General features: G+C 38.7%; 1 pseudogene; it reads right to left on the bottom strand.

Moving 5' to 3' along the window:
• Positions 1–3,317: 3,317 nt before the first annotated feature.
• On the bottom strand, positions 3,318–3,418 carry LOC125101424 (uncharacterized; annotated as a pseudogene).
• Positions 3,419–6,572: the final 3,154 nt, after the last annotated feature.

Raw genomic sequence — 6,572 nt, 5'->3', positions numbered from 1 at the left:
AAATAAGAAACCCAGACATGTTGCTTCTGGGGACCTGCCAATCTTTTGAGTCCAGTGTTTGGCTATCTTAAGACTATCCAGTATAGAACATGGTCTTTATACTCTGGGTTAGGGTAGTTTTAAAGCAAGTCACTGTCTAACAGTTTTCTTCTCTGCACTTAATTTTTTTTTAAAGATTTTATTTGTTTATTTGACAGAGATCACAAGTAGACAGAGAGGCAGGCAGAGAAAGAGAGAGAGAGAGGGAAGCAGGCTCCCTGCTGAGCGGAGAGCCTGATTCGGGACTCGATCCCAGGACCCTGAGATGACCTGAGCTGAAGGCAGCGGGTTAACCCACTGAGCCACTCAGGCGCCCCACTGCACTTAATTTTTAAGCCTTCCAATATATCTGATCATACCAAGGGAATTGGTAGAAGGTTTTTTTTTTTTTTAAGATTTTATTTATTTGACAGAGAGATTGCAAGTAGGCAGAGAGGCAGGCAGAGAGAGGGGGAAGCAGGCTCCCTGCTGAGCAGAGAGCCCGATGTGGGGCTTGATCCCAGGACCCTGAGATCATGACCTGAGCAGAAGGCAGAGGCTTAACCCACTGAGCCACCCAGGCGTCCCCAGGAGAAGGTATTTTGCATACAAAATGGGTTAGAGTATGAAAGAATGACACTATTTGTGGTTCTTATATTTTGCATGAAGTGGTGTGATATTAAGTCTAATCAGACTAAGTCGATACGTAAAGCTTTTAATCCAGTTTGAGTTGATGTTTATATGTTTGGTAGAAGATTGATAAGGGAAAAACTATAACATGGCCTGGCCAAATCAGCAAGGGAATTCCAGTCCCTATCTCAAAGCCCTTCTGGGTTCTTCTTCCCTACCTGTTTCCCACACGTGCCAAAAGTACCAAGTATGTGGACGTAGAAGGGTATAAATTACTCTCCCAGCTTATGCTCGGGGCTCAGACTTTTGGAGATCACTCTCCTCTGAGCCCATCAGTGCTACATAAACCTCCCATCCTCCAAAGTCTCTGAGTGCTGCTTAGTTCTTCCGTCAGGATCCAGTCCAGGTTCTGTAACAAGATAAGTGTCCAGTTTTCCAAACACCATTTATTGAAGAGAGTTTCCTTTCCCCATAGTATTTTTTTGTCTCCTTTGTAATAAGTTAATCAACCATGTATGTGTGACTTTATTTCTGGGCACTCTGTTTTGTTAATAAACGTGTCTTCTTTTAGTGAATAAATTTCACATGTAACATTGTTTCAATTTCAGGAATACCATGTGCTACTCTGATTTATTATATATTATGATATGATTGACATTGTACTATTCATCAGATTACATAATTACAGTATAATAGTATTGTACATCATAGTAATATATATATAGTATATATATTATAGTATTGTTCATTATACTGTATGCTATATCTCTCTGGCATATTTACTATTCATTACAAGCTTATAACTTTAAACACTATCAATCTTATCTCCCTAGCCCCCATCTTCTTTTTACCCCACCATTTTACCCTGTATTTTTTTTACAGGTTTGATTTTTTTCAGATTCCATATATAAGTGATATCTCATAGTACTTGCCTTTCTCTGTTTGACTTACCTAGCTCAGCATAATGTACTCAAGTCTCAATCATGTCATGGCAAATGGCAAGATATGCACCCTTCTCATGGCTGAGTAATATTATTTATATATATATATATGTTATACACACACACACACACACCATATCTTTTTGATGCATTGATGTATTATTTCCATTTCTCAGCTACTGTGAATAATGCTGTGATAAACATGGGAGCACATCTATCTCTTTGAAATCCTGTTTTCATTTTCTTTAGATATATACTCAGTATATATCTGGATTTGCCAGATCATATGGTAGACCTATTTTTAATGTTTTGAAGACGGTGCATATTGTTTTCCATGGTGTTTAGATCAATATACACTAAGAGTGTATAAGGGTTTCTTTCTTTTTTTTTTTAAGATTTTATTTATTTATTTGACAGAGATCACAAGCAGGCAGAGAGGCAGACAGAGAGAGAGGAGGAAGCAGGCTCCCTGCTGAACAGAGAGCCCAATGCGGGGCTCGATCCCAGGACTCTGAGATCATGACCTGAGCCGAAGGCAGCGGCTTAACCCACTAAGCCACCCAGGCGCCCCTAAGGGTTTCTTTTCACCATATCCTGGTCAGTGCCTGTCGTTCTTGACTTCTTAATGACAGATAGTCTCGCTGGTATCAGGTGAAAATCTCATTGTGGTTTTGGTGGGCATTTCCCTGACAATTAGGGATGCTGAGCATCTGTTCATGTGCCTGTTGGACTTTCTGATGTCCTCCTTGGAAAGATGTTGTCGTTCCGCCAATTTTTAAATCAGATACTTTTTATTATTAAGTTCTGTTCATTTGTTATGTATTTTGCACATTAACCCCTAATCTGAGAAAGTGTTTGGGGAAGTTTTCTTTTATTCTGTAGGCTTTCCATTTTGTTTATTTTTCTGCAGAAGTTTTTGAGTTTGATGTAGACCCTTTTGCTGATTTTTGCTTTCATTGTACTTTTGGTGTCATGTCCAAAAATAATCATTGCCAAGACCAGTACTGATGAGTCTCTTGTGTTTTCTTCTAGAAGTTCTACTTTATCAATTCTTGATCCTTCTCAAGTTAATGCTTGTGAGTGGTGTGAGATAGGAGTCCCATTGCATTGTTCTGTATGTCTTTTTCCAGTTTTCTAAGCACCATTTGTAGAGGAGGCCGTCCTTTCCTCATTGGCTCCCTTGTCACGTATGAGTGGACCATATATGCTAGAAATTAATTCTGGACTTTGATTCTGTTCTGTTAATCTATGTGTCTGTTTTTGTGCCAGGACCCTACTATGACTTTATAATATAGTTTGAAATCAGGAACTGTGATATCTCCAACTCTTTTTCCCCTGTAGGACTGTTTTGACTATTCAGGGTCTTCTCTGGTTCTGAACAAAATTAAGAACTATTTCTTCGGGGCGCCTGGGTGGCTCAGTGGACTAAAGCCTCTGCCTCGGCTCAGGTCATGGTCCCAGGGTCCTGGGATCGAGCCCCGCATTGGGCTCTCTTCTCGGCAGGGAGCCTGCTTCCCCCTCTCTCTGCCTGGCTCTCTGCCTACTTGTGATCTTTGTCTGTCAAATAAATAAATAAAATCTTTAAAAAAAGAAAAAAGAACTATTTCTTCCATTTCTGTGAAGAATGCCTTTGACATTTTGATAGGGATTGTATTGAATCTGTAGATGGCTTTGGGTAGTATTCCCACTTTTACAAATTACCTCTTCTTGTCCATGAACAAGGGATATAAAAATATGGAGTGTTCCACAATTTTGCATGTCCTTCTAGCATAAGGACCATGCTAATCTCTCTGTATCATTTCAATTTTGTGTATGTGCTGCCAAAGCAAACTAGGAATCTCTTACAGAGGCAGTCTTCTTACAGCATGCCCAATACTGGAGGCCCTAAAGCTTAAGGCCGGCGTGAGTCCATAAGAAATCTTTACCTGAATTCAACAAACTTATGGACAAGAACCAAAGCCAAGATGCCTGGGTCTGCATGTGGCATGTGAACTGGATTTTACCTTTATATACTCATTTTTCTAGGCAGTAGGGTAGAGTGTACAACCTAAAAAAACTCTGGGTAGGATCCCTGCTAATTCTACTTTTATTCAACTCCAAGCCAAATAGAAAAGGTTGGGAGTATAATTATACCGAATGGGATAAAGATACGCTCCTTTTGGTATTTGTCCCCAAACCTTGCTTATAACTCATGGCTGGTCTGCAAAAAGAAAAATAAGTCATAGGAAAGTTATAACTTTTGTTGTAATCTGCACACCTTCAAAAGCAATAAAAATAAACTGCTATGAAATAGGATAAGTGGAAGCCCTGAGAGAGAAGTATCCCTATCACTTCTACATTTCTTACATACCTGCTTAATAATTACTATGCTGAATTGGAATTATGTGTCTGTTTTTCTGCTTGCTCCCAAACACTATCCTTAAAGGCAAGGAAAATGCATTTCATACTTGAATTCCAAGCAAAAAGCACAGTGCCATATAGTCTGCATCTAATGAATGCATAATACTCCTTATTTTTCACTGTTTTTTTCAAAATTTTTATTTTTTTTCAGTGTTCCAAAATTCATTGTTTATGCACCACACGTAGTGCTCCATGCAATATGTGCCCTCCTTAATACCCACTACCAGGCTGACTCCACCACCACTCCCAACCCCCCTCCAAAACCCTCAGTTTGTCTCTCAGAGTCCACAGTCTCTCATGGTTTGTCTCCCCCTCCGACTTCCTTAGGGAATACTAGTGTGAAAGATCTGAGGTATAATTTTTGAAATAGCAACATGTAGATTCTTTCTAATGAGACAAACATAGAAGGACTATTTTCTGTACTCACCCATTTCTTTCTAAGACTACTACAACTTGGCAGCATACTTTTATAAAAATTACATCTCACAATACTGTTACTAACTAACAGTTAAATTTTTAATGCCCAGGCTCTTTTACTTTACTTTACTTTTTTTTTTTTTCTATTCTACTCCCAGACTTTGAGTGAGGAAATAGTGTCGAGTTCTGCCAGTCATTACTAATTACAGTTGATCCTTGAACAACATGAGGGTTAGGGGCTTTGACCTCCTAAGCTGTAGAAAATCCATGTATAACCTTGACTCCTCAAAAACTTAACCACTAATAGCCTACTGTTGACCAGAAGCCTTCCCAATACAGTAACATAAATAGTTCTCATGTATTTTATAATGTATTACATATTGTATTGTTACCATAAAGTACGTGAGAGAAAAGAAATTGTTACTAAGAAAATCATAAGGAAGAGAAAATACATTTATAGCACTGTACCGTATCAAACACAATCTGGGTATAAGTGGTCTCATGCAGTTCAAACCCGTGTTCTTTAGGAGTCAACTGCATATGATATTAAGGGGGTGCTTCATGACTCTAAGCTCAGAATTGTATTTCATTAAGTTAGAAACCTATGAGAAGATATTTTCACTTGCAGTTTTGTTGCATTTCTTGAACTTCTACACATTGCAGCACAAAATTGTTTTTGTGTTAGTATTGATGTACTAGTATTCACGGACTACCTCTGGTAACGGAGCTCTGGGCTAAAATACAACCTTATAAGTTGTAGCTTGGCTTTGAGATAGAAAAAAATGGATTTGAAAGTGCCTAGAAGAGAGGTAAACATCGGAAGAAAACCAGCAGACTCCATGCAAAGTATGATTGCGTTTAGTCCCTGTTTGACGTAACTGCGTTTTGTCCATTGTTGCCCTAAACATACACGTAACGTGTGTGATGTTCATTTGTTTTCCTTCTGACCTTATTATTAAAAGTATTCTGTGAAGGGCCGCATAGAATTTTTAATTTTTAAACTACAGCATAGTAAAAATAGACCTTAAAATACTTAATCTTATTTTATCTCAGAAGTACTATGATCTCAAGGCAACCATTTGTAGTGATCTAGTGAAACGATCTATTCTTTCCTCCTCATCTATTCAGGTTTCGTACCTACAAGAGGAAGATTCTTTTTGTAGCATTGCCATTGAAAGTTACCAGGTTTAGATTCTTTCTACTTGCAAGAGAGCTGTTGGTGATCAAGAATCAAGTTGGAAATTGGAGGCTTAGATAAGAAACTCTCTCTGGTGATTGAGCACAAGTGAACATTTTTTTAAAAAAATATTTTATTTATTTATTTGACAGAGATCACAAGTAGGCAGAGAGGCAGGCAGAGAGAGAGGAGGAAGCAGGCTCTCTGCTGAGCAGACAGCCAGACGCGGGGCTCGATCCTAGGACCCCGAGATCATGACCTGAGCCAAAGGCAGAGGCTTTAACCCACTGAGCCACCCAGGCGCCCCTCAAGTGAACATTTTTGTTTGGGGACTGAAATAAACTCCTTTGATCAATTTTAAAGAAATCCTTGTAGTGTAAATAGGTCATTCGTGATTCTTCAAACATGAGCTTTGCAAAATGAGCTTGGAAGCGGTCTGTATTTAAATCTGAAAAAGAACCCGTGACGAAATGATGCCAACTATAGAGCTTCCAGTGTTTTTATGTCATTTATAGAGAAAACTATAAAGCTGTCCCTGACTTCCTGTGGTAATTAGTGCATCTTTTATGGTAACATAAAATGCTCAAATGGTAATGTTGTGTGAAGTCATTTGGTTTTTATCAACTGCTGAAATTAAACATTGTCACTAAAAATAGTGGATTTTGTCGCTAAAAATAGTGAGATAGATGGGTGTGTCAGGCTTTCAGAGTGCAGTAGTTCAGCATATGCCTGCCTGAACGACACTTTCTTTTGAGGTTCAGATTAAAGGCCAGACTTTGTAGTTTCATCCCTCACACTGAGGAAAGGTTATTGACTCCTATTCATTCATTTGCTTTTACGGAGGTGACAAAGAGAATGTCTGAAAGAAAGCAGGTCAGGGTAGAGGAATGAGGGAGGAATTAGGGAGACACTTGCATACTTTTGTTTATTTTACATTACTTTTATCTCGACAAAGATTAATCTAGTACGTTTCCTGAATTTGATGACTG

This window comes from Lutra lutra, chromosome 5 (assembly GCF_902655055.1).
Source record: "Lutra lutra chromosome 5, mLutLut1.2, whole genome shotgun sequence".
Taxonomy (NCBI): domain Eukaryota; kingdom Metazoa; phylum Chordata; class Mammalia; order Carnivora; family Mustelidae; genus Lutra; species Lutra lutra.
Note: the sequence above shows the minus strand (reverse complement) of the source record. Positions and strands in the feature narration are given on the sequence as shown.